Genomic DNA, 19,320 nt, shown 5'->3' on the forward strand with positions numbered 1-19,320 from the left:
TCGAATGCGCTTTAATTGTATCTATTTTATTTCTTTCACTTATTAACGCAAAACAGACATAATTAACGCTGAATATTTGTTTTTCTCCTACTTCTTTCCATTCTTTTACGCCGATTAACAAAAAGATATCAATATTTTAAAATCGCAAAAAAAAGGTGCAACACAAGGACTTCCCAGGAGGTCACCCATCCTAGTACTACTCTCGCCCAAGCACGCTTAACTGCGAGTTCTGATGGGATCCGGTGCATTAGTGCTGGTATGATCGCACCTGATATCGAATGCGCTTTAATTGTATATATTTTATTTTTTCACTTATTAACGGCAAAACAGACATAATTAACCGCTGAAATTTTGTTTTCCTCCTACTTTCTTTCCATTCTTTTAACCGCCGATTAACAAAATAGATACAGTATTAAAAAATCCCAAAAAAGAGGGTGCACACAAGGACTTCCCAGGAGGTCACCCATCCTAGTACTACTCTCGCCCAAGCACGCTTAACTGCGGAGTTCTGATGGGATCCGGTGCATTAGTGCTGGTATGATCGCACCTGATATCGAATGCGCTTTAATTGTATATTTTATTTCTTTCACTTATTAACGGCAAAACAGACATAATTAACGCTGAATATTTGTTTTTCTCCTCCCTACTTCTTTCCATTCTTTTACGCCGATTAACAAAATAGATACAAGTATTAAAAAATCCCAAAAAAGAGGTGCAACACAAGGACTTCCCAGGAGGTCACCCATCCTAGTACTACTCTCTCGCCCAAGCACGCTTAACTGCGGAGTTCTGATGGGATCCGGTGCATTAGTGCTGGTATGATCGCACCTGATATCGAATGCGCTTTAATTGTATATATTTTATTTCTTTCACTTATTAACGGCAAAACAGACATAATTAACGCTGAAATATTTGTTTTTCCTCCTACTTCTTTCGATTCTTTTACGCCGATTAACAAAATAGATACAAGTATTTAAAAAATCGCAAAAAAAGGTGCAACACAGGACTTCCCAGGAGGTCACCCATCCTAGTACTACTCTCGCCCAAGCACGCTTAACTGCGAGTTCTGATGGGATCCGGTGCATTAGTGCTGGTATGATCGCACCTGATATCGAATGCGCTTTAATTGTATATATTTTATTTCTTTCACTTATTAACGGCAAAACAGACATAATTAACGCTGAAATATTTGTTTTCTCCTACTTCTTTCCATTCTTTTACGCCGATTAACAAAAATAGATACAAGTATTTAAAAAATCCCAAAAAAGAGGTGCAACACAAGGACTTCCCAGGAGGTCACCCATCCTAGTACTACTCTCGCCCAAGCACGCTTAACTGCGGAGTTCTGATGGGATCCGGTGCATTAGTGCTGGTATGATCGCACCTGATATCGAATGCGCTTTAATTGTATATATTTTATTTCTTTCACTTATTAACGGCAAAACAGACATAATTAACGCTGAAATATTTGTTTTCTCCTACTTCTTTCGATTCTTTTACGCCGATTAACAAAAATAGATACAAGTATTAAAAAACTCCAAAAAAAGAGGTGCAACACAAGGACTTCCCAGGAGGTCCCCATCCTAGTACTACTCTCGCCCAACACGCACGCTTAACTGCGGAGTTCTGATGGGATCCGTGCATTAGTGCTGGTATGATCGCACCTGATATCGAATGCGCTTTAATTGTATATATTTTATTTCTTTCACTTATTAACGGCAAAACAGACATAATTAACGCTGAAATATTTGTTTTCTCCTCCTACTTCTTTCCATTCTTTTACGCCGATTAACAAAAAATACAAGTATTTAAAAATCCCAAAAAAAGAGGTGCAACACAAGGACTTCCCAGGAGGTCACCCATCCTAGTACTACTCTCGCCCAAGCACGCTTAACTGCGGAGTTCTGATGGGATCCGGTGCATTAGTGCTGGTATGATCGCACCTGATATCGAATGCGCTTTAATTGTATATGTTATTTTCTTTCACTTATTAACGGCAAAACAGACATAATTAACGCTGAAATATTTGTTTTCTCCTACTTCTTTTTCGATTCTTTTACGCCGATTAACAAAATAGATACAAGTATTTAAAAAATCGCAAAAAAAGAGGTGCAACACAAGGACTTCCCAGGAGGTCACCCATCCTAGTACTACTCTCGCCCAAGCACGCTTAACTGCGGAGTTCTGATGGGATCCGGTGCATTAGTGCTGGTATGATCGCACCTGATATCGAATGCGCTTTAATTGTATATATTTTATTTCTTTCACTTATTAACGGCAAAACAGACATAATTAACGCTGAAATATTTGTTTTCTCCTACTTCTTTCCATTCTTTTACGCCGATTAACAAAAATAGATACAAGTATTTAAAAAATCCCAAAAAAAGAGGTGCAACACAAGGACTTCCCAGGAGGTCACCCATCCTAGTACTACTCTCGCCCAAGCACGCTTAACTGCGGAGTTCTGATGGGATCCGGTGCATTAGTGCTGGTATGATCGCACCTGATATCGAATGCGCTTTAATTGTATATATTTTTATTTTTTTCATTCTTATTAACGGCAAAACAGACATAATTAACGCTGAAATATTTGTTTTCTCCTACTTCTTTCTTTCTTCTTTTACGCCGATTAACAAAAATAGATACAAGTATTTAAAAATCGCAAAAAAGAGGTGCAACACAAGGACTTCCCAGGAGGTCACCCATCCTAGTACTACTCTCGCCCAAGCACGCTTAACTGCGGAGTTCTGATGGGATCCGGTGCATTAGTGCTGGTATGATCGCATCTTTTTACGCCGATTAACAAAATAGATACAAGTATTTAAAAAATCCCAAAAAAAGGTGCAACACAAGGACTTCCCAGGAGGTCACCCATCCTAGTACTACTCTCGCCCAAGCACGCTTAACTGCGGAGTTCTGATGGGATCCGGTGCATTAGTGCTGGTATGATCGCACCTGATATCGAATTTCCTTATTCTCCCTCTTTCCCCATTCCTCTTCATGAGCGCTTTAATTGTATATATTTATTTCTTTCACTTATTAACGGCAAAACAGACATAATTAACGCTGAAATATTTGTTTCCTCCTACTTCTTTCCATTCTTTTACGCCGATTAACAGAAATAAAAAGAAGTATTTAAAAAATCCCAAAAAAAGAGGTGCAACACAAGGACTTCCCAGGAGGTCACCCATCCTATTACTACTCTCGCCCAAGCACGCTTAACTGCGGAGTTCTGATGGGATCCGGTGCATTAGTGCTGGTATGATCGCACCTGATATCGAATGCGCTTTAATTGTATATATTTTATTTCTTTCACTTATTAACGGCAAAACAGACATAATTAACGCTGAAATATTTGTTTTCCCCCCTCCTACTTCTTCGATTCTTTTTACGCCGATTAACAAAAATAGATACAAGTATTTAAAAAATCCCAAAAAAGAGGTGCAACACAAGGACTTCCCAGGAGGTCACCCATCCTAGTACTACTCTCTCGCCCAAGCACGCTTAACTGCGGAGTTCTGATGGGATCCGGTGCATTAGTGCTGGTATGATCGCACCTGATATCGAATGCGCTTTAATTGTATATTTTTATTTCTTTCACTTATTAACGGCAAAACAGACATAATTAACGCTGAAATATTTGTTTTCTCCTACTTCTTTCGATTCTTTTACGCCGATTAACAAAAATAGATACAAGTATTTAAAAAATCGCAAAAAAAGGTGCAACACAAGGACTTCCCAGGAGGTCACCCATCCTAGTACTACTCTCGCCCAAGCACGCTTAACTGCGGAGTTCTGATGGGATCCGGTGCATTAGTGCTGGTATGATCACACCTGATATCGAATGCGCTTTAATTGTATATATTTTATTTCTTTCACTTATTAACGGCAAAACAGACATAATTAACGCTGAAATATTTGTTTTCTCCTACTTCTTTCCATTCTTTTACGCCGATTAACAAAAATAGATACAAGTATTTAAAAATCCCAAAAAAAGAGGTGCAACACAAGGACTTCCCAGGAGGTCACCCATCCTAGTACTACTCTCGCCCAAGCACGCTTAACTGCGGAGTTCTGATGGGATCCGGTGCATTAGTGCTGGTATGATCGCACCTGATATCGAATGCGCTTTAATTGTATATATTTTATTTCTTTCACTTATTAACGGCAAAACAGACATAATTAACGCTGAAATATTTGTTTTCTCCTACTTCTTTCCATTCTTTTACGCCGATTAACAAAAATAGATACAAGTATTTAAAAATCCCAAAAAAAGAGGTGCAACACAAGGACTTCCCAGGAGGTCACCCATCCTAGTACTACTCTCGCCCAAGCACGCTTAACTGCGGAGTTCTGATGGGATCCGGTGCATTAGTGCTGGTATGATCGCACCTGATATCGAATGCGCTTTAATTGTATATATTTTATTTCTTTCACTTATTAACGGCAAAACAGACATAATTAACGCTGAAATATTTGTTTTCTCCTACTTCTTTCCATTCTTTTACGCCGATTAACAAAAATAGATACAAGTATTTAAAAATCGCAAAAAAAGAGGTGCAACACAAGGACTTCCCAGGAGGTCACCCATCCTAGTACTACTCTCGCCCAAGCACGCTTAACTGCGGAGTTCTGATGGGATCCGGTGCATTAGTGCTGGTATGATCGCACCTGATATCGAATGCGCTTTAATTGTATATATTTTATTTCTTTCACTTATTAACGGCAAAACAGACATAATTAACGCTGAAATATTTGTTTTCTCCTACTTCTTTCGATTCTTTTACGCCGATTAACAAAAATAGATACAAGTATTTAAAAAATCGCAAAAAAGAGGTGCAACACAAGGACTTCCCAGGAGGTCACCCATCCTAGTACTACTCTCGCCCAAGCACGCTTAACTGCGGAGTTCTGATGGGATCCGGTGCATTAGTGCTGGTATGATCACACCTGATATCGAATGCGCTTTAATTGTATATATTTTATTTCTTTCACTTATTAACGGCAAAACAGACATAATTAACGCTGAAATATTTGTTTTCTCCTACTTCTTTCCATTCTTTTACGCCGATTAACAAAAATAGATACAAGTATTTAAAAAATCCCAAAAAAAGAGGTGCAACACAAGGACTTCCCAGGAGGTCACCCATCCTAGTACTACTCTCGCCCAAGCACGCTTAACTGCGGAGTTCTGATGGGATCCGGTGCATTAGTGCTGGTATGATCGCACCTGATATCGAATGCGCTTTAATTGTATATATTTTATTTCTTTCACTTATTAACGGCAAAACAGACATAATTAACGCTGAAATATTTGTTTCTCCTACTTCTTTCCATTCTTTTACGCCGATTAACAAAAATAGATACAAGTATTTAAAAAATCCAAAAAAGAGGTGCAACACAAGGACTTCCCAGGAGGTCACCCATCCTAGTACTACTCTCGCCCAAGCACGCTTAACTGCGGAGTTCTGATGGGATCCGGTGCATTAGTGCTGGTATGATCGCACCTGATATCGAATGCGCTTTAATTGTATATATTTTATTTCTTTCACTTATTAACGGCAAAACAGACATAATTAACGCTGAAATATTTGTTTTCTCCTACTTCTTTCCATTCTTTTACGCCGATTAACAAAAATAGATACAAGTATTTAAAAAATCCCAAAAAAGAGGTGCAACACAAGGACTTCCCAGGAGGTCACCCATCCTAGTACTACTCTCGCCCAAGCACGCTTAACTGCGGAGTTCTGATGGGATCCGGTGCATTAGTGCTGGTATGATCGCACCTGATATCGAATGCGCTTTAATTGTATATTTATTTCTTTCACTTATTAACGGCAAAACAGACATAATTAACGCTGAAATATTTGTTTTCTCCTACTTCTTTCGATTCTTTTACGCCGATTAACAAAAATAGATACAAGTATTTAAAAAATCCCAAAAAAAGGTGCAACACAAGGACTTCCCAGGAGGTCACCCATCCTAGTACTACTCTCGCCCAAGCACGCTTAACTGCGGAGTTCTGATGGGATCCGGTGCATTAGTGCTGGTATGATCAACCTGATATCGAATGCGCTTTAATTGTATATATTTTATTTCTTTCACTTATTAACGGCAAAACAGACATAATTAACGCTGAAATATTTGTTTTCTCCTACTTCTTTCCATTCTTTTACGCCGATTAACAAAAATAGATACAAGTATTTAAAAAATCCCAAAAAAAGAGGTGCAACACAAGGACTTCCCAGGAGGTCACCCATCCTAGTACTACTCTCGCCCAAGCACGCTTAACTGCGGAGTTCTGATGGGATCCGGTGCATTAGTGCTGGTATGATCGCACCTGATATCGAATGCGCTTTAATTGTATATATTTTATTTCTTTCACTTATTAACGGCAAAACAGACATAATTAACGCTGAAATATTTGTTTTCTCTCTACTTCTTTCCATTCTTTTACGCCGATTAACAAAAATAGATACAAGTATTTAAAAAATCGCAAAAAAAGAGGTGCAACACAAGGACTTCCCAGGAGGTCACCCATCCTAGTACTACTCTCGCCCAAGCACGCTTAACTGCGGAGTTCTGATGGGATCCGGTGCATTAGTGCTGGTATGATCGCACCTGATATCGAATGCGCTTTAATTGTATATATTTTATTTCTTTCACTTATTAACGGCAAAACAGACATAATTAACGCTGAAATATTTGTTTTCTCCTACTTCTTTCGATTCTTTTACGCCGATTAACAAAAATAGATACAAGTATTTAAAAAATCGCAAAAAAAGGTGCAACACAAGGACTTCCTAGGAGGTCACCCATCCTAGTACTACTCTCGCCCAAGCACGCTTAACTGCGGAGTTCTGATGGGATCCGGTGCATTAGTGCTGGTATGATCACACCTGATATCGAATGCGCTTTAATTGTATATATTTTATTTCTTTCACTTATTAACGGCAAAACAGACATAATTAACGCTGAAATATTTGTTTTCTCCTACTTCTTTCCATTCTTTTACGCCGATTAACAAAAATAGATACAAGTATTTAAAAATCCCAAAAAAAGAGGTGCAACACAAGGACTTCCCAGGAGGTCACCCATCCTAGTACTACTCTCGCCCAAGCACGCTTAACTGCGGAGTTCTGATGGGATCCGGTGCATTAGTGCTGGTATGATCGCACCTGATATCGAATGCGCTTTAATTGTATATATTTATTTCTTTCACTTATTAACGGCAAAACAGACATAATTAACGCTGAAATATTTGTTTTCTCCTACTTCTTTCCATTCTTTTACGCCGATTAACAAAAATAGATACAAGTATTTAAAAAATCCCCAAAAAAGAGGTGCAACACAAGGACTTCCCAGGAGGTCACCCATCCTAGTACTACTCTCGCCCAAGCACGCTTAACTGCGGAGTTCTGATGGGATCCGGTGCATTAGTGCTGGTATGATCGCACCTGATATCGAATGCGCTTTAATTGTATATATTTTATTTCTTTCACTTATTAACGGCAAAACAGACATAATTAACGCTGAAATATTGTTTTCTCCTACTTCTTTCCATTCTTTTACGCCGATTAACAAAAATAGATACAAGTATTTAAAAAATCGCAAAAAAAGAGGTGCAACACAAGGACTTCCCAGGAGGTCACCCATCCTAGTACTACTCTCGCCCAAGCACGCTTAACTGCGGAGTTCTGATGGGATCCGGTGCATTAGTGCTGGTATGATCGCACCTGATATCGAATGCGCTTTAATTGTATATATTTTATTTCTTTCACTTATTAACGGCAAAACAGACATAATTAACGCTGAAATATTTGTTTTCTCCTACTTCTTTCGATTCTTTTACGCCGATTAACAAAAATAGATACAAGTATTTAAAAAATCCCAAAAAAGAGGTGCAACACAAGGACTTCCCAGGAGGTCACCCATCCTAGTACTACTCTCGCCCAAGCACGCTTAACTGCGGAGTTCTGATGGGATCCGGTGCATTAGTGCTGGTATGATCACACCTGATATCGAATGCGCTTTAATTGTATATATTTTATTTCTTTCACTTATTAACGGCAAAACAGACATAATTAACGCTGAAATATTTGTTTTCTCCTACTTCTTTCCATTCTTTTACGCCGATTAACAAAAATAGATACAAGTATTTAAAAAATCCCAAAAAAAGAGGTGCAACACAAGGACTTCCCAGGAGGTCACCCATCCTAGTACTACTCTCGCCCAAGCACGCTTAACTGCGGAGTTCTGATGGGATCCGGTGCATTAGTGCTGGTATGATCGCACCTGATATCGAATGCGCTTTAATTGTATATATTTATTTCTTTCACTTATTAACGGCAAAACAGACATAATTAACGCTGAAATATTTGTTTTCTCCTACTTCTTTCTTTCGATTCTTTTACGCCGATTAACAAAAATAGATACAAGTATTTAAAAAATCGCAAAAAAAGAGGTGCAACACAAGGACTTCCCAGGAGGTCACCCATCCTAGTACTACTCTCGCCCAAGCACGCTTAACTGCGGAGTTCTGATGGGATCCGGTGCATTAGTGCTGGTATGATCGCACCTGATATCGAATGCGCTTTAATTGTATATATTTTATTTCTTTCACTTATTAACGGCAAAACAGACATAATTAACGCTGAAATATTTGTTTTCTCCTACTTCTTTCGATTCTTTTACGCCGATTAACAAAAATAGATACAAGTATTTAAAAAATCCAAAAAAGAGGTGCAACACAAGGACTTCCCAGGAGGTCACCCATCCTAGTACTACTCTCGCCCAAGCACGCTTAACTGCGGAGTTCTGATGGGATCCGGTGCATTAGTGCTGGTATGATCGCACCTGATATCGAATGCGCTTTAATTGTATATATTTTATTTCTTTCACTTATTAACGGCAAAACAGACATAATTAACGCTGAAATATTTGTTTTCTCCTACTTCTTTCCATTCTTTTACGCCGATTAACAAAAATAGATACAAGTATTTAAAAAATCGCCAAAAAAAGAGGTGCAACACAAGGACTTCCCAGGAGGTCACCCATCCTAGTACTACTCTCGCCCAAGCACGCTTAACTGCGGAGTTCTGATGGGATCCGGTGCATTAGTGCTGGTATGATCGCACCTGATATCGAATGCGCTTTAATTGTATATATTTTATTTCTTTCACTTATTAACGGCAAAACAGACATAATTAACGCTGAAATATTTGTTTTCTCCTACTTCTTTCGATTCTTTTACGCCGATTAACAAAAATAGATACAAGTATTTAAAAAATCGCAAAAAAGAGGTGCAACACAAGGACTTCCCAGGAGGTCACCCATCCTAGTACTACTCTCGCCCAAGCACGCTTAACTGCGGAGTTCTGATGGGATCCGGTGCATTAGTGCTGGTATGATCGCACCTGATATCGAATGCGCTTTAATTGTATATATTTATTTCTTTCACTTATTAACGGCAAAACAGACATAATTAACGCTGAAATATTTGTTTCTCCTACTTCTTTCCATTCTTTTACGCCGATTAACAAAAATAGATACAAGTATTTAAAAAATCCCAAAAAAGAGGTGCAACACAAGGACTTCCCAGGAGGTCACCCATCCTAGTACTACTCTCGCGCCAAGCACGCTTAACTGCGGAGTTCTGATGGGATCCGGTGCATTAGTGCTGGTATGATCGCACCTGATATCGAATGCGCTTTAATTGTATATATTTTATTTCTTTCACTTATTAACGGCAAAACAGACATAATTAACGCTGAAATATTTGTTTTCTCCTACTTCTTTCCATTCTTTTACGCCGATTAACAAAAATAGATACAAGTATTTAAAAAATCGCAAAAAAGAGGTGCAACACAAGGACTTCCCAGGAGGTCACCCATCCTAGTACTACTCTCGCCCAAGCACGCTTAACTGCGGAGTTCTGATGGGATCCGGTGCATTAGTGCTGGTATGATCGCACCTGATATCGAATGCGCTTTAATTGTATATATTTTATTTCTTTCACTTATTAACGGCAAAACAGACATAATTAACGCTGAAATATTTGTTTTCTCCTACTTCTTTCGATTCTTTTACGCCGATTAACAAAAATAGATACAAGTATTTAAAAAATCGCAAAAAAAGAGGTGCAACACAAGGACTTCCCAGGAGGTCACCCATCCTAGTACTACTCTCGCCCAAGCACGCTTAACTGCGGAGTTCTGATGGGATCCGGTGCATTAGTGCTGGTATGATCGCACCTGATATCGAATGCGCTTTAATTGTATATATTTTATTTCTTTCACTTATTAACGGCAAAACAGACATAATTAACGCTGAAATATTTGTTTTCTCCTACTTCTTTCCATTCTTTTACGCCGATTAACAAAAATAGATACAAGTATTTAAAAAATCCCAAAAAAAGAGGTGCAACACAAGGACTTCCCAGGAGGTCACCCATCCTAGTACTACTCTCGCCCAAGCACGCTTAACTGCGGAGTTCTGATGGGATCCGGTGCATTAGTGCTGGTATGATCGCACCTGATATCGAATGCGCTTTAATTGTATATATTTTATTTCTTTCACTTATTAACGGCAAAACAGACATAATTAACGCTGAAATATTTGTTTTCTCCTACTTCTTTCGATTCTTTTACGCCGATTAACAAAAATAGATACAAGTATTTAAAAATCGCAAAAAAAGGTGCAACACAAGGACTTCCCAGGAGGTCACCCATCCTAGTACTACTCTCGCCCAAGCACGCTTAACTGCGGAGTTCTGATGGGATCCGGTGCATTAGTGCTGGTATGATCGCACCTGATATCGAATGCGCTTTAATTGTATATATTTTATTTCTTTCACTTATTAACGGCAAAACAGACATAATTAACGCTGAAATATTTGTTTTCTCCTACTTCTTTCGATTCTTTTACGCCGATTAACAAAAATAGATACAAGTATTTAAAAAATCGCAAAAAAGAGGTGCAACACAAGGACTTCCCAGGAGGTCACCCATCCTAGTACTACTCTCGCCCAAGCACGCTTAACTGCGGAGTTCTGATGGGATCCGGTGCATTAGTGCTGGTATGATCGCACCTGATATCGAATGCGCTTTAATTGTATATATTTTATTTCTTTCACTTATTAACGGCAAAACAGACATAATTAACGCTGAAATATTTGTTTTCTCCTACTTCTTTCGATTCTTTTACGCCGATTAACAAAAATAGATACAAGTATTTAAAAAATCGCAAAAAAGAGGTGCAACACAAGGACTTCCCAGGAGGTCACCCATCCTAGTACTACTCTCGCCCAAGCACGCTTAACTGCGGAGTTCTGATGGGATCCGGTGCATTAGTGCTGGTATGATCGCACCTGATATCGAATGCGCTTTAATTGTATATATTTTATTTCTTTCACTTATTAACGGCAAAACAGACATAATTAACGCTGAAATATTTGTTTTCTCCTACTTCTTTCCATTCTTTTACGCCGATTAACAAAAATAGATACAAGTATTTAAAAAATCCCAAAAAAAGAGGTGCAACACAAGGACTTCCCAGGAGGTCACCCATCCTAGTACTACTCTCGCCCAAGCACGCTTAACTGCGGAGTTCTGATGGGATCCGGTGCATTAGTGCTGGTATGATCGCACCTGATATCGAATGCGCTTTAATTGTATATATTTTATTTCTTTCACTTATTAACGGCAAAACAGACATAATTAACGCTGAAATATTTGTTTTCTCCTACTTCTTTCCATTCTTTTACGCCGATTAACAAAAATAGATACAAGTATTTAAAAAATCGCAAAAAAGAGGTGCAACACAAGGACTTCCCAGGAGGTCACCCATCCTAGTACTACTCTCGCCCAAGCACGCTTAACTGCGGAGTTCTGATGGGATCCGGTGCATTAGTGCTGGTATGATCTCACCTGATATCGAATGCGCTTTAATTGTATATATTTTATTTCTTTCACTTATTAACGGCAAAACAGACATAATTAACGCTGAAATATTTGTTTTCTCCTACTTCTTTCCATTCTTTTACGCCGATTAACAAAAATAGATACAAGTATTTAAAAAATCCCAAAAAAAGAGGTGCAACACAAGGACTTCCCAGGAGGTCACCCATCCTAGTACTACTCTCGCCCAAGCACGCTTAACTGCGGAGTTCTGATGGGATCCGGTGCATTAGTGCTGGTATGATCGCACCTGATATCGAATGCGCTTTAATTGTATATATTTTATTTCTTTCACTTATTAACGGCAAAACAGACATAATTAACGCTGAAATATTTGTTTTCTCCTACTTCTTTCCATTCTTTTACGCCGATTAACAAAAATAGATACAAGTATTTAAAAAATCGCCAAAAAAGAGGTGCAACACAAGGACTTCCCAGGAGGTCACCCATCCTAGTACTACTCTCGCCCAAGCACGCTTAACTGCGGAGTTCTGATGGGATCCGGTGCATTAGTGCTGGTATGATCGCACCTGATATCGAATGCGCTTTAATTGTATATATTTTATTTCTTTCACTTATTAACGGCAAAACAGACATAATTAACGCTGAAATATTTGTTTTCTCCTACTTCTTTCGATTCTTTTACGCCGATTAACAAAAATAGATACAAGTATTTAAAAATCGCAAAAAAGAGGTGCAACACAAGGACTTCCCAGGAGGTCACCCATCCTAGTACTACTCTCGCCCAAGCACGCTTAACTGCGGAGTTCTGATGGGATCCGGTGCATTAGTGCTGGTATGATCGCACCTGATATCGAATGCGCTTTAATTGTATATATTTTATTTCTTTCACTTATTAACGGCAAAACAGACATAATTAACGCTGAAATATTTGTTTTCTCCTACTTCTTTCCATTCTTTTACGCCGATTAACAAAAATAGATACAAGTATTTAAAAAATCCCAAAAAAGAGGTGCAACACAAGGACTTCCCAGGAGGTCACCCATCCTAGTACTACTCTCGCCCAAGCACGCTTAACTGCGGAGTTCTGATGGGATCCGGTGCATTAGTGCTGGTATGATCGCACCTGATATCGAATGCGCTTTAATTGTATATATTTATTTCTTTCACTTATTAACGGCAAAACAGACATAATTAACGCTGAAATATTTGTTTTCTCCTACTTCTTTCCATTCTTTTACGCCGATTAACAAAAATAGATACAAGTATTTAAAAAATCGCAAAAAAAGGTGCAACACAAGGACTTCCCAGGAGGTCACCCATCCTAGTACTACTCTCGCCCAAGCACGCTTAACTGCGGAGTTCTGATGGGATCCGGTGCATTAGTGCTGGTATGATCGCACCTGATATCGAATGCGCTTTAATTGTATATATTTTATTTCTTTCACTTATTAACGGCAAAACAGACATAATTAACGCTGAAATATTTGTTTTCTCCTACTTCTTTCCATTCTTTTACGCCGATTAACAAAAATAGATACAAGTATTTAAAAAATCCCAAAAAAAGAGGTGCAACACAAGGACTTCCCAGGAGGTCACCCATCCTAGTACTACTCTCGCCCAAGCACGCTTAACTGCGGAGTTCTGATGGGATCCGGTGCATTAGTGCTGGTATGATCGCACCTGATATCGAATGCGCTTTAATTGTATATATTTTATTTCTTTCACTTATTAACGGCAAAACAGACATAATTAACGCTGAAATATTTGTTTTCTCCTACTTCTTTCCATTCTTTTACGCCGATTAACAAAAATAGATACAAGTATTTAAAAATCGCAAAAAAGAGGTGCAACACAAGGACTTCCCAGGAGGTCACCCATCCTAGTACTACTCTCGCCCAAGCACGCTTAACTGCGGAGTTCTGATGGGATCCGGTGCATTAGTGCTGGTATGATCGCACCTGATATCGAATGCGCTTTAATTGTATATATTTTATTTCTTTCACTTATTAACGGCAAAACAGACATAATTAACGCTGAAATATTTGTTTTCTCCTACTTCTTTCGATTCTTTTACGCCGATTAACAAAAATAGATACAAGTATTTAAAAAATCGCAAAAAAGAGGTGCAACACAAGGACTTCCCAGGAGGTCACCCATCCTAGTACTACTCTCGCCCAAGCACGCTTAACTGCGGAGTTCTGATGGGATCCGGTGCATTAGTGCTGGTATGATCGCACCTGATATCGAATGCGCTTTAATTGTATATATTTTATTTCTTTCACTTATTAACGGCAAAACAGACATAATTAACGCTGAAATATTTGTTTTCTCCTACTTCTTTCCATTCTTTTACGCCGATTAACAAAAATAGATACAAGTATTTAAAAATCGCAAAAAAGAGGTGCAACACAAGGACTTCCCAGGAGGTCACCCATCCTAGTACTACTCTCGCCCAAGCACGCTTAACTGCGGAGTTCTGATGGGATCCGGTGCATTAGTGCTGGTATGATCGCACCTGATATCGAATGCGCTTTAATTGTATATATTTTATTTCTTTCACTTATTAACGGCAAAACAGACATAATTAACGCTGAAATATTTGTTTTCTCCTACTTCTTTCGATTCTTTTACGCCGATTAACAAAAATAGATACAAGTATTTAAAAAATCGCAAAAAAGAGGTGCAACACAAGGACTTCCCAGGAGGTCACCCATCCTAGTACTACTCTCGCCCAAGCACGCTTAACTGCGGAGTTCTGATGGGATCCGGTGCATTAGTGCTGGTATGATCGCACCTGATATCGAATGCGCTTTAATTGTATATATTTTATTTCTTTCACTTATTAACGGCAAAACAGACATAATTAACGCTGAAATATTTGTTTTCTCCTACTTCTTTCCATTCTTTTACGCCGATTAACAAAAATAGATACAAGTATTTAAAAAATCCCAAAAAAAGAGGTGCAACACAAGGACTTCCCAGGAGGTCACCCATCCTAGTACTACTCTCGCCCAAGCACGCTTAACTGCGGAGTTCTGATGGGATCCGGTGCATTAGTGCTGGTATGATCGCACCTGATATCGAATGCGCTTTAATTGTATGTATTTTATTTCTTTCACTTATTAACGGCAAAACAGACATAATTAACGCTGAAATATTTGTTTTCTCCTACTTCTTTCCATTCTTTTACGCCGATTAACAAAAATAGATACAAGTATTTAAAAAATCCCAAAAAAAGAGGTGCAACACAAGGACTTCCCAGGAGGTCACCCATCCTAGTACTACTCTCGCCCAAGCACGCTTAACTGCGGAGTTCTGATGGGATCCGGTGCATTAGTGCTGGTATGATCGCACCTGATATCGAATGCGCTTTAATTGTATATATTTTATTTCTTTCACTTATTAACGGCAAAACAGACATAATTAACGCTGAAATATTTGTTTTCTCCTACTTCTTTCCATTCTTTTACGCCGATTAACAAAAATAGATACAAGTATTTAAAAAATCGCAAAAAAAGAGGTGCAACACAAGGACTTCCCAGGAGGTCACCCATCCTAGTACTACTCTCGCCCAAGCACGCTTAACTGCGGAGTTCTGATGGGATCCGGTGCATTAGTGCTGGTATGATCGCACCTGATATCGAATGCGCTTTAATTGTATGTATTTTATTTCTTTCACTTATTAACGGCAAAACAGACATAATTAACGCTGAAATATTTGTTTTCTCCTACTTCTTTCCATTCTTTTACGCCGATTAACAAAAATAGATACAAGTATTTAAAAAATCCCAAAAAAAGAGGTGCAACACAAGGACTTCCCAGGAGGTCACCCATCCTAGTACTACTCTCGCCCAAGCACGCTTAACTGCGGAGTTCTGATGGGATCCGGTGCATTAGTGCTGGTATGATCGCACCTGATATCGAATGCGCTTTAATTGTATATATTTTATTTCTTTCACTTATTAACGGCAAAACAGACATAATTAACGCTGAAATATTTGTTTTCTCCTACTTCTTTCGATTCTTTTACGCCGATTAACAAAAATAGATACAAGTATTTAAAAAATCGCAAAAAAGAGGTGCAACACAAGGACTTCCCAGGAGGTCACCCATCCTAGTACTACTCTCGCCCAAGCACGCTTAACTGCGGAGTTCTGATGGGATCCGGTGCATTAGTGCTGGTATGATCGCACCTGATATCGAATGCGCTTTAATTGTATATATTTTATTTCTTTCACTTATTAACGGCAAAACAGACATAATTAACGCTGAAATATTTGTTTTCTCCTACTTCTTTCGATTCTTTTACGCCGATTAACAAAAATAGATACAAGTATTTAAAAAATCGCAAAAAAGAGGTGCAACACAAGGACTTCCCAGGAGGTCACCCATCCTAGTACTACTCTCGCCCAAGCACGCTTAACTGCGGAGTTCTGATGGGATCCGGTGCATTAGTGCTGGTATGATCGCACCTGATATCGAATGCGCTTTAATTGTATATATTTTATTTCTTTCACTTATTAACGGCAAAACAGACATAATTAACGCTGAAATATTTGTTTTCTCCTACTTCTTTCCATTCTTTTACGCCGATTAACAAAAATAGATACAAGTATTTAAAAAATCCCAAAAAAAGAGGTGCAACACAAGGACTTCCCAGGAGGTCACCCATCCTAGTACTACTCTCGCCCAAGCACGCTTAACTGCGGAGTTCTGATGGGATCCGGTGCATTAGTGCTGGTATGATCGCACCTGATATCGAATGCGCTTTAATTGTATATATTTTATTTCTTTCACTTATTAACGGCAAAACAGACATAATTAACGCTGAAATATTTGTTTTCTCCTACTTCTTTCCATTCTTTTACGCCGATTAACAAAAATAGATACAAGTATTTAAAAAATCGCAAAAAAAGGTGCAACACAAGGACTTCCCAGGAGGTCACCCATCCTAGTACTACTCTCGCCCAAGCACGCTTAACTGCGGAGTTCTGATGGGATCCGGTGCATTAGTGCTGGTATGATCGCACCTGATATCGAATGCGCTTTAATTGTATATATTTTATTTCTTTCACTTATTAACGGCAAAACAGACATAATTAACGCTGAAATATTTGTTTTCTCCTACTTCTTTCCATTCTTTTACGCCGATTAACAAAAATAGATACAAGTATTTAAAAAATCCCAAAAAAAGAGGTGCAACACAAGGACTTCCCAGGAGGTCACCCATCCTAGTACTACTCTCGCCCAAGCACGCTTAACTGCGGAGTTCTGATGGGATCCGGTGCATTAGTGCTGGTATGATCGCACCTGATATCGAATGCGCTTTAATTGTATATATTTTATTTCTTTCACTTATTAACGGCAAAACAGACATAATTAACGCTGAAATATTTGTTTTCTCCTACTTCTTTCCATTCTTTTACGCCGATTAACAAAAATAGATACAAGTATTTAAAAAATCGCAAAAAAGAGGTGCAACACAAGGACTTCCCAGGAGGTCACCCATCCTAGTACTACTCTCGCCCAAGCACGCTTAACTGCGGAGTTCTGATGGGATCCGGTGCATTAGTGCTGGTATGATCGCACCTGATATCGAATGCGCTTTAATTGTATATATTTTATTTCTTTCACTTATTAACGGCAAAACAGACATAATTAACGCTGAAATATTTGTTTTCTCCTACTTCTTTCGATTCTTTTACGCCGATTAACAAAAATAGATACAAGTATTTAAAAAATCGCAAAAAAGAGGTGCAACACAAGGACTTCCCAGGAGGTCACCCATCCTAGTACTACTCTCGCCCAAGCACGCTTAACTGCGGAGTTCTGATGGGATCCGGTGCATTAGTGCTGGTATGATCGCACCTGATATCGAATGCGCTTTAATTGTATATATTTTATTTCTTTCACTTATTAACGGCAAAACAGACATAATTAACGCTGAAATATTTGTTTTCTCCTACTTCTTTCCATTCTTTTACGCCGATTAACAAAAATAGATACAAGTATTTAAAAAATCCCAAAAAAAGAGGTGCAACACAAGGACTTCCCAGGAGGTCACCCATCCTAGTACTACTCTCGCCCAAGCACGCTTAACTGCGGAGTTCTGATGGGATCCGGTGCATTAGTGCTGGTATGATCGCACCTGATATCGAATGCGCTTTAATTGTATATATTTTATTTCTTTCACTTATTAACGGCAAAACAGACATAATTAACGCTGAAATATTTGTTTTCTCCTACTTCTTTCCATTCTTTTACGCCGATTAACAAAAATAGATACAAGTATTTAAAAAATCGCAAAAAAAGGTGCAACACAAGGACTTCCCAGGAGGTCACCCATCCTAGTACTACTCTCGCCCAAGCACGCTTAACTGCGGAGTTCTGATGGGATCCGGTGCATTAGTGCTGGTATGATCACACCTGATATCGAATGCGCTTTAATTGTATATATTTTATTTCTTTCACTTATTAACGGCAAAACAGACATAATTAACGCTGAAATATTTGTTTTCTCCTACTTCTTTCCATTCTTTTACGCCGATTAACAAAAATAGATACAAGTATTTAAAAAATCCCAAAAAAAGAGGTGCAACACAAGGACTTCCCAGGAGGTCACCCATCCTAGTACTACTCTCGCCCAAGCACGCTTAACTGCGGAGTTCTGATGGGATCCGGTGCATTAGTGCTGGTATGATCGCACCTGATATCGAATGCGCTTTAATTGTATATATTTTATTTCTTTCACTTATTAACGGCAAAACAGACATAATTAACGCTGAAATATTTGTTTTCTCCTACTTCTTTCCATTCTTTTACGCCGATTAACAAAAATAGATACAAGTATTTAAAAAATCGCAAAAAAGAGGTGCAACACAAGGACTTCCCAGGAGGTCACCCATCCTAGTACTACTCTCGCCCAAGCACGCTTAACTGCGGAGTTCTGATGGGATCCGGTGCATTAGTGCTGGTATGATCGCACCTGATATCGAATGCGCTTTAATTGTATATATTTTATTTCTTTCACTTATTAACGGCAAAACAGACATAATTAACGCTGAAATATTTGTTTTCTCCTACTTCTTTCCATTCTTTTACGCCGATTAACAAAAATAGATACAAGTATTTAAAAAATCGCAAAAAAGAGGTGCAACACAAGGACTTCCCAGGAGGTCACCCATCCTAGTACTACTCTCGCCCAAGCACGCTTAACTGCGGAGTTCTGATGGGATCCGGTGCATTAGTGCTGGTATGATCGCACCTGATATCGAATGCGCTTTAATTGTATATATTTTATTTCTTTCACTTATTAACGGCAAAACAGACATAATTAACGCTGAAATATTTGTTTTCTCCTACTTCTTTCCATTCTTTTACGCCGATTAACAAAAATAGA

The 19,320-nt window shown here is 38.7% G+C and overlaps 69 non-coding genes across 69 annotated transcripts; all 69 read right to left on the reverse strand.

Moving 5' to 3' along the window:
- Positions 1–152: 152 nt before the first annotated feature.
- On the reverse strand, positions 153–270 carry LOC127132728 (5S ribosomal RNA). Its single transcript, XR_007806810.1, has one exon. It is a non-coding gene; the product is annotated as a 5S ribosomal RNA (ribosomal RNA).
- Positions 271–431: 161 nt separating this feature from the next.
- Positions 432–549, reverse strand: LOC127132726 (5S ribosomal RNA). Its single transcript, XR_007806809.1, has one exon. It is a non-coding gene; the product is annotated as a 5S ribosomal RNA (ribosomal RNA).
- Positions 550–709: 160 nt separating this feature from the next.
- Positions 710–830, reverse strand: LOC127134627 (5S ribosomal RNA). The gene has a single exon (XR_007808361.1). It is a non-coding gene; the product is annotated as a 5S ribosomal RNA (ribosomal RNA).
- A 160-nt stretch (positions 831–990) lies between these two features.
- Positions 991–1,107, reverse strand: LOC127132744 (5S ribosomal RNA). The gene has a single exon (XR_007806824.1). It is a non-coding gene; the product is annotated as a 5S ribosomal RNA (ribosomal RNA).
- A 160-nt stretch (positions 1,108–1,267) lies between these two features.
- On the reverse strand, positions 1,268–1,386 carry LOC127132723 (5S ribosomal RNA). The gene has a single exon (XR_007806806.1). It is a non-coding gene; the product is annotated as a 5S ribosomal RNA (ribosomal RNA).
- A 160-nt stretch (positions 1,387–1,546) lies between these two features.
- On the reverse strand, positions 1,547–1,666 carry LOC127132772 (5S ribosomal RNA). The gene has a single exon (XR_007806849.1). It is a non-coding gene; the product is annotated as a 5S ribosomal RNA (ribosomal RNA).
- A 160-nt stretch (positions 1,667–1,826) lies between these two features.
- Positions 1,827–1,945, reverse strand: LOC127133761 (5S ribosomal RNA). Its single transcript, XR_007807677.1, has one exon. It is a non-coding gene; the product is annotated as a 5S ribosomal RNA (ribosomal RNA).
- A 161-nt stretch (positions 1,946–2,106) lies between these two features.
- On the reverse strand, positions 2,107–2,225 carry LOC127134365 (5S ribosomal RNA). The gene has a single exon (XR_007808110.1). It is a non-coding gene; the product is annotated as a 5S ribosomal RNA (ribosomal RNA).
- Positions 2,226–2,386: 161 nt separating this feature from the next.
- Positions 2,387–2,505, reverse strand: LOC127134483 (5S ribosomal RNA). Its single transcript, XR_007808221.1, has one exon. It is a non-coding gene; the product is annotated as a 5S ribosomal RNA (ribosomal RNA).
- Positions 2,506–2,669: 164 nt separating this feature from the next.
- On the reverse strand, positions 2,670–2,788 carry LOC127134569 (5S ribosomal RNA). Its single transcript, XR_007808304.1, has one exon. It is a non-coding gene; the product is annotated as a 5S ribosomal RNA (ribosomal RNA).
- Positions 2,789–2,838: 50 nt separating this feature from the next.
- On the reverse strand, positions 2,839–2,957 carry LOC127134520 (5S ribosomal RNA). The gene has a single exon (XR_007808257.1). It is a non-coding gene; the product is annotated as a 5S ribosomal RNA (ribosomal RNA).
- Positions 2,958–3,154: 197 nt separating this feature from the next.
- Positions 3,155–3,273, reverse strand: LOC127134598 (5S ribosomal RNA). Its single transcript, XR_007808333.1, has one exon. It is a non-coding gene; the product is annotated as a 5S ribosomal RNA (ribosomal RNA).
- Positions 3,274–3,438: 165 nt separating this feature from the next.
- On the reverse strand, positions 3,439–3,559 carry LOC127134628 (5S ribosomal RNA). Its single transcript, XR_007808362.1, has one exon. It is a non-coding gene; the product is annotated as a 5S ribosomal RNA (ribosomal RNA).
- A 158-nt stretch (positions 3,560–3,717) lies between these two features.
- LOC127134558 (5S ribosomal RNA) lies at positions 3,718–3,836 on the reverse strand. The gene has a single exon (XR_007808293.1). It is a non-coding gene; the product is annotated as a 5S ribosomal RNA (ribosomal RNA).
- Positions 3,837–3,996: 160 nt separating this feature from the next.
- On the reverse strand, positions 3,997–4,115 carry LOC127134602 (5S ribosomal RNA). The gene has a single exon (XR_007808337.1). It is a non-coding gene; the product is annotated as a 5S ribosomal RNA (ribosomal RNA).
- A 160-nt stretch (positions 4,116–4,275) lies between these two features.
- On the reverse strand, positions 4,276–4,394 carry LOC127132783 (5S ribosomal RNA). The gene has a single exon (XR_007806851.1). It is a non-coding gene; the product is annotated as a 5S ribosomal RNA (ribosomal RNA).
- Positions 4,395–4,554: 160 nt separating this feature from the next.
- On the reverse strand, positions 4,555–4,673 carry LOC127132857 (5S ribosomal RNA). The gene has a single exon (XR_007806863.1). It is a non-coding gene; the product is annotated as a 5S ribosomal RNA (ribosomal RNA).
- Positions 4,674–4,833: 160 nt separating this feature from the next.
- Positions 4,834–4,952, reverse strand: LOC127134542 (5S ribosomal RNA). Its single transcript, XR_007808278.1, has one exon. It is a non-coding gene; the product is annotated as a 5S ribosomal RNA (ribosomal RNA).
- A 161-nt stretch (positions 4,953–5,113) lies between these two features.
- Positions 5,114–5,232, reverse strand: LOC127132883 (5S ribosomal RNA). Its single transcript, XR_007806888.1, has one exon. It is a non-coding gene; the product is annotated as a 5S ribosomal RNA (ribosomal RNA).
- A 158-nt stretch (positions 5,233–5,390) lies between these two features.
- LOC127132995 (5S ribosomal RNA) lies at positions 5,391–5,509 on the reverse strand. The gene has a single exon (XR_007806996.1). It is a non-coding gene; the product is annotated as a 5S ribosomal RNA (ribosomal RNA).
- A 160-nt stretch (positions 5,510–5,669) lies between these two features.
- On the reverse strand, positions 5,670–5,788 carry LOC127133114 (5S ribosomal RNA). The gene has a single exon (XR_007807107.1). It is a non-coding gene; the product is annotated as a 5S ribosomal RNA (ribosomal RNA).
- Positions 5,789–5,944: 156 nt separating this feature from the next.
- On the reverse strand, positions 5,945–6,062 carry LOC127132746 (5S ribosomal RNA). Its single transcript, XR_007806826.1, has one exon. It is a non-coding gene; the product is annotated as a 5S ribosomal RNA (ribosomal RNA).
- Positions 6,063–6,223: 161 nt separating this feature from the next.
- LOC127133231 (5S ribosomal RNA) lies at positions 6,224–6,342 on the reverse strand. The gene has a single exon (XR_007807220.1). It is a non-coding gene; the product is annotated as a 5S ribosomal RNA (ribosomal RNA).
- A 162-nt stretch (positions 6,343–6,504) lies between these two features.
- On the reverse strand, positions 6,505–6,623 carry LOC127133351 (5S ribosomal RNA). The gene has a single exon (XR_007807332.1). It is a non-coding gene; the product is annotated as a 5S ribosomal RNA (ribosomal RNA).
- A 159-nt stretch (positions 6,624–6,782) lies between these two features.
- On the reverse strand, positions 6,783–6,901 carry LOC127134592 (5S ribosomal RNA). Its single transcript, XR_007808327.1, has one exon. It is a non-coding gene; the product is annotated as a 5S ribosomal RNA (ribosomal RNA).
- A 160-nt stretch (positions 6,902–7,061) lies between these two features.
- Positions 7,062–7,180, reverse strand: LOC127133466 (5S ribosomal RNA). Its single transcript, XR_007807437.1, has one exon. It is a non-coding gene; the product is annotated as a 5S ribosomal RNA (ribosomal RNA).
- A 160-nt stretch (positions 7,181–7,340) lies between these two features.
- On the reverse strand, positions 7,341–7,459 carry LOC127133586 (5S ribosomal RNA). Its single transcript, XR_007807541.1, has one exon. It is a non-coding gene; the product is annotated as a 5S ribosomal RNA (ribosomal RNA).
- A 160-nt stretch (positions 7,460–7,619) lies between these two features.
- On the reverse strand, positions 7,620–7,738 carry LOC127133703 (5S ribosomal RNA). The gene has a single exon (XR_007807653.1). It is a non-coding gene; the product is annotated as a 5S ribosomal RNA (ribosomal RNA).
- A 160-nt stretch (positions 7,739–7,898) lies between these two features.
- LOC127134543 (5S ribosomal RNA) lies at positions 7,899–8,017 on the reverse strand. The gene has a single exon (XR_007808279.1). It is a non-coding gene; the product is annotated as a 5S ribosomal RNA (ribosomal RNA).
- Positions 8,018–8,178: 161 nt separating this feature from the next.
- On the reverse strand, positions 8,179–8,297 carry LOC127133819 (5S ribosomal RNA). The gene has a single exon (XR_007807683.1). It is a non-coding gene; the product is annotated as a 5S ribosomal RNA (ribosomal RNA).
- Positions 8,298–8,461: 164 nt separating this feature from the next.
- LOC127133938 (5S ribosomal RNA) lies at positions 8,462–8,580 on the reverse strand. Its single transcript, XR_007807734.1, has one exon. It is a non-coding gene; the product is annotated as a 5S ribosomal RNA (ribosomal RNA).
- A 159-nt stretch (positions 8,581–8,739) lies between these two features.
- Positions 8,740–8,858, reverse strand: LOC127134053 (5S ribosomal RNA). Its single transcript, XR_007807833.1, has one exon. It is a non-coding gene; the product is annotated as a 5S ribosomal RNA (ribosomal RNA).
- Positions 8,859–9,020: 162 nt separating this feature from the next.
- LOC127134173 (5S ribosomal RNA) lies at positions 9,021–9,139 on the reverse strand. The gene has a single exon (XR_007807930.1). It is a non-coding gene; the product is annotated as a 5S ribosomal RNA (ribosomal RNA).
- Positions 9,140–9,299: 160 nt separating this feature from the next.
- LOC127134290 (5S ribosomal RNA) lies at positions 9,300–9,418 on the reverse strand. The gene has a single exon (XR_007808041.1). It is a non-coding gene; the product is annotated as a 5S ribosomal RNA (ribosomal RNA).
- A 158-nt stretch (positions 9,419–9,576) lies between these two features.
- On the reverse strand, positions 9,577–9,696 carry LOC127134616 (5S ribosomal RNA). Its single transcript, XR_007808350.1, has one exon. It is a non-coding gene; the product is annotated as a 5S ribosomal RNA (ribosomal RNA).
- Positions 9,697–9,856: 160 nt separating this feature from the next.
- On the reverse strand, positions 9,857–9,975 carry LOC127134312 (5S ribosomal RNA). The gene has a single exon (XR_007808060.1). It is a non-coding gene; the product is annotated as a 5S ribosomal RNA (ribosomal RNA).
- Positions 9,976–10,136: 161 nt separating this feature from the next.
- Positions 10,137–10,255, reverse strand: LOC127134323 (5S ribosomal RNA). The gene has a single exon (XR_007808071.1). It is a non-coding gene; the product is annotated as a 5S ribosomal RNA (ribosomal RNA).
- A 161-nt stretch (positions 10,256–10,416) lies between these two features.
- Positions 10,417–10,535, reverse strand: LOC127134335 (5S ribosomal RNA). Its single transcript, XR_007808082.1, has one exon. It is a non-coding gene; the product is annotated as a 5S ribosomal RNA (ribosomal RNA).
- A 158-nt stretch (positions 10,536–10,693) lies between these two features.
- Positions 10,694–10,812, reverse strand: LOC127134521 (5S ribosomal RNA). The gene has a single exon (XR_007808258.1). It is a non-coding gene; the product is annotated as a 5S ribosomal RNA (ribosomal RNA).
- A 160-nt stretch (positions 10,813–10,972) lies between these two features.
- Positions 10,973–11,091, reverse strand: LOC127134347 (5S ribosomal RNA). The gene has a single exon (XR_007808093.1). It is a non-coding gene; the product is annotated as a 5S ribosomal RNA (ribosomal RNA).
- A 160-nt stretch (positions 11,092–11,251) lies between these two features.
- Positions 11,252–11,370, reverse strand: LOC127134359 (5S ribosomal RNA). The gene has a single exon (XR_007808104.1). It is a non-coding gene; the product is annotated as a 5S ribosomal RNA (ribosomal RNA).
- A 161-nt stretch (positions 11,371–11,531) lies between these two features.
- LOC127134371 (5S ribosomal RNA) lies at positions 11,532–11,650 on the reverse strand. Its single transcript, XR_007808116.1, has one exon. It is a non-coding gene; the product is annotated as a 5S ribosomal RNA (ribosomal RNA).
- A 160-nt stretch (positions 11,651–11,810) lies between these two features.
- Positions 11,811–11,929, reverse strand: LOC127134604 (5S ribosomal RNA). The gene has a single exon (XR_007808339.1). It is a non-coding gene; the product is annotated as a 5S ribosomal RNA (ribosomal RNA).
- A 161-nt stretch (positions 11,930–12,090) lies between these two features.
- Positions 12,091–12,209, reverse strand: LOC127134383 (5S ribosomal RNA). The gene has a single exon (XR_007808127.1). It is a non-coding gene; the product is annotated as a 5S ribosomal RNA (ribosomal RNA).
- A 161-nt stretch (positions 12,210–12,370) lies between these two features.
- LOC127134395 (5S ribosomal RNA) lies at positions 12,371–12,489 on the reverse strand. The gene has a single exon (XR_007808138.1). It is a non-coding gene; the product is annotated as a 5S ribosomal RNA (ribosomal RNA).
- Positions 12,490–12,648: 159 nt separating this feature from the next.
- LOC127134407 (5S ribosomal RNA) lies at positions 12,649–12,767 on the reverse strand. The gene has a single exon (XR_007808149.1). It is a non-coding gene; the product is annotated as a 5S ribosomal RNA (ribosomal RNA).
- A 160-nt stretch (positions 12,768–12,927) lies between these two features.
- LOC127134418 (5S ribosomal RNA) lies at positions 12,928–13,046 on the reverse strand. The gene has a single exon (XR_007808160.1). It is a non-coding gene; the product is annotated as a 5S ribosomal RNA (ribosomal RNA).
- Positions 13,047–13,204: 158 nt separating this feature from the next.
- LOC127134522 (5S ribosomal RNA) lies at positions 13,205–13,323 on the reverse strand. The gene has a single exon (XR_007808259.1). It is a non-coding gene; the product is annotated as a 5S ribosomal RNA (ribosomal RNA).
- A 161-nt stretch (positions 13,324–13,484) lies between these two features.
- LOC127134430 (5S ribosomal RNA) lies at positions 13,485–13,603 on the reverse strand. The gene has a single exon (XR_007808171.1). It is a non-coding gene; the product is annotated as a 5S ribosomal RNA (ribosomal RNA).
- Positions 13,604–13,762: 159 nt separating this feature from the next.
- On the reverse strand, positions 13,763–13,881 carry LOC127134442 (5S ribosomal RNA). The gene has a single exon (XR_007808182.1). It is a non-coding gene; the product is annotated as a 5S ribosomal RNA (ribosomal RNA).
- Positions 13,882–14,041: 160 nt separating this feature from the next.
- On the reverse strand, positions 14,042–14,160 carry LOC127134453 (5S ribosomal RNA). The gene has a single exon (XR_007808193.1). It is a non-coding gene; the product is annotated as a 5S ribosomal RNA (ribosomal RNA).
- Positions 14,161–14,319: 159 nt separating this feature from the next.
- On the reverse strand, positions 14,320–14,438 carry LOC127134465 (5S ribosomal RNA). Its single transcript, XR_007808204.1, has one exon. It is a non-coding gene; the product is annotated as a 5S ribosomal RNA (ribosomal RNA).
- A 160-nt stretch (positions 14,439–14,598) lies between these two features.
- Positions 14,599–14,717, reverse strand: LOC127134477 (5S ribosomal RNA). Its single transcript, XR_007808215.1, has one exon. It is a non-coding gene; the product is annotated as a 5S ribosomal RNA (ribosomal RNA).
- Positions 14,718–14,878: 161 nt separating this feature from the next.
- Positions 14,879–14,997, reverse strand: LOC127134490 (5S ribosomal RNA). Its single transcript, XR_007808227.1, has one exon. It is a non-coding gene; the product is annotated as a 5S ribosomal RNA (ribosomal RNA).
- A 161-nt stretch (positions 14,998–15,158) lies between these two features.
- On the reverse strand, positions 15,159–15,277 carry LOC127134502 (5S ribosomal RNA). The gene has a single exon (XR_007808239.1). It is a non-coding gene; the product is annotated as a 5S ribosomal RNA (ribosomal RNA).
- Positions 15,278–15,438: 161 nt separating this feature from the next.
- Positions 15,439–15,557, reverse strand: LOC127134515 (5S ribosomal RNA). The gene has a single exon (XR_007808252.1). It is a non-coding gene; the product is annotated as a 5S ribosomal RNA (ribosomal RNA).
- A 161-nt stretch (positions 15,558–15,718) lies between these two features.
- On the reverse strand, positions 15,719–15,837 carry LOC127134526 (5S ribosomal RNA). The gene has a single exon (XR_007808263.1). It is a non-coding gene; the product is annotated as a 5S ribosomal RNA (ribosomal RNA).
- Positions 15,838–15,997: 160 nt separating this feature from the next.
- Positions 15,998–16,116, reverse strand: LOC127134537 (5S ribosomal RNA). The gene has a single exon (XR_007808274.1). It is a non-coding gene; the product is annotated as a 5S ribosomal RNA (ribosomal RNA).
- Positions 16,117–16,276: 160 nt separating this feature from the next.
- LOC127134549 (5S ribosomal RNA) lies at positions 16,277–16,395 on the reverse strand. Its single transcript, XR_007808285.1, has one exon. It is a non-coding gene; the product is annotated as a 5S ribosomal RNA (ribosomal RNA).
- A 161-nt stretch (positions 16,396–16,556) lies between these two features.
- LOC127134561 (5S ribosomal RNA) lies at positions 16,557–16,675 on the reverse strand. The gene has a single exon (XR_007808296.1). It is a non-coding gene; the product is annotated as a 5S ribosomal RNA (ribosomal RNA).
- Positions 16,676–16,834: 159 nt separating this feature from the next.
- On the reverse strand, positions 16,835–16,953 carry LOC127134523 (5S ribosomal RNA). Its single transcript, XR_007808260.1, has one exon. It is a non-coding gene; the product is annotated as a 5S ribosomal RNA (ribosomal RNA).
- Positions 16,954–17,114: 161 nt separating this feature from the next.
- LOC127134573 (5S ribosomal RNA) lies at positions 17,115–17,233 on the reverse strand. The gene has a single exon (XR_007808307.1). It is a non-coding gene; the product is annotated as a 5S ribosomal RNA (ribosomal RNA).
- A 160-nt stretch (positions 17,234–17,393) lies between these two features.
- On the reverse strand, positions 17,394–17,512 carry LOC127134584 (5S ribosomal RNA). The gene has a single exon (XR_007808320.1). It is a non-coding gene; the product is annotated as a 5S ribosomal RNA (ribosomal RNA).
- Positions 17,513–17,672: 160 nt separating this feature from the next.
- LOC127134596 (5S ribosomal RNA) lies at positions 17,673–17,791 on the reverse strand. Its single transcript, XR_007808331.1, has one exon. It is a non-coding gene; the product is annotated as a 5S ribosomal RNA (ribosomal RNA).
- A 161-nt stretch (positions 17,792–17,952) lies between these two features.
- Positions 17,953–18,071, reverse strand: LOC127134608 (5S ribosomal RNA). Its single transcript, XR_007808343.1, has one exon. It is a non-coding gene; the product is annotated as a 5S ribosomal RNA (ribosomal RNA).
- Positions 18,072–18,230: 159 nt separating this feature from the next.
- Positions 18,231–18,349, reverse strand: LOC127134559 (5S ribosomal RNA). Its single transcript, XR_007808294.1, has one exon. It is a non-coding gene; the product is annotated as a 5S ribosomal RNA (ribosomal RNA).
- Positions 18,350–18,510: 161 nt separating this feature from the next.
- LOC127134620 (5S ribosomal RNA) lies at positions 18,511–18,629 on the reverse strand. Its single transcript, XR_007808354.1, has one exon. It is a non-coding gene; the product is annotated as a 5S ribosomal RNA (ribosomal RNA).
- Positions 18,630–18,789: 160 nt separating this feature from the next.
- On the reverse strand, positions 18,790–18,908 carry LOC127134632 (5S ribosomal RNA). The gene has a single exon (XR_007808365.1). It is a non-coding gene; the product is annotated as a 5S ribosomal RNA (ribosomal RNA).
- Positions 18,909–19,068: 160 nt separating this feature from the next.
- On the reverse strand, positions 19,069–19,187 carry LOC127134643 (5S ribosomal RNA). The gene has a single exon (XR_007808376.1). It is a non-coding gene; the product is annotated as a 5S ribosomal RNA (ribosomal RNA).
- Between the last annotated feature and the right edge of the window lie 133 nt (positions 19,188–19,320).

This window comes from Lathyrus oleraceus, chromosome 3 (assembly GCF_024323335.1).
Source record: "Lathyrus oleraceus cultivar Zhongwan6 chromosome 3, CAAS_Psat_ZW6_1.0, whole genome shotgun sequence".
In the NCBI taxonomy this organism is placed as follows: domain Eukaryota; kingdom Viridiplantae; phylum Streptophyta; class Magnoliopsida; order Fabales; family Fabaceae; genus Lathyrus; species Lathyrus oleraceus.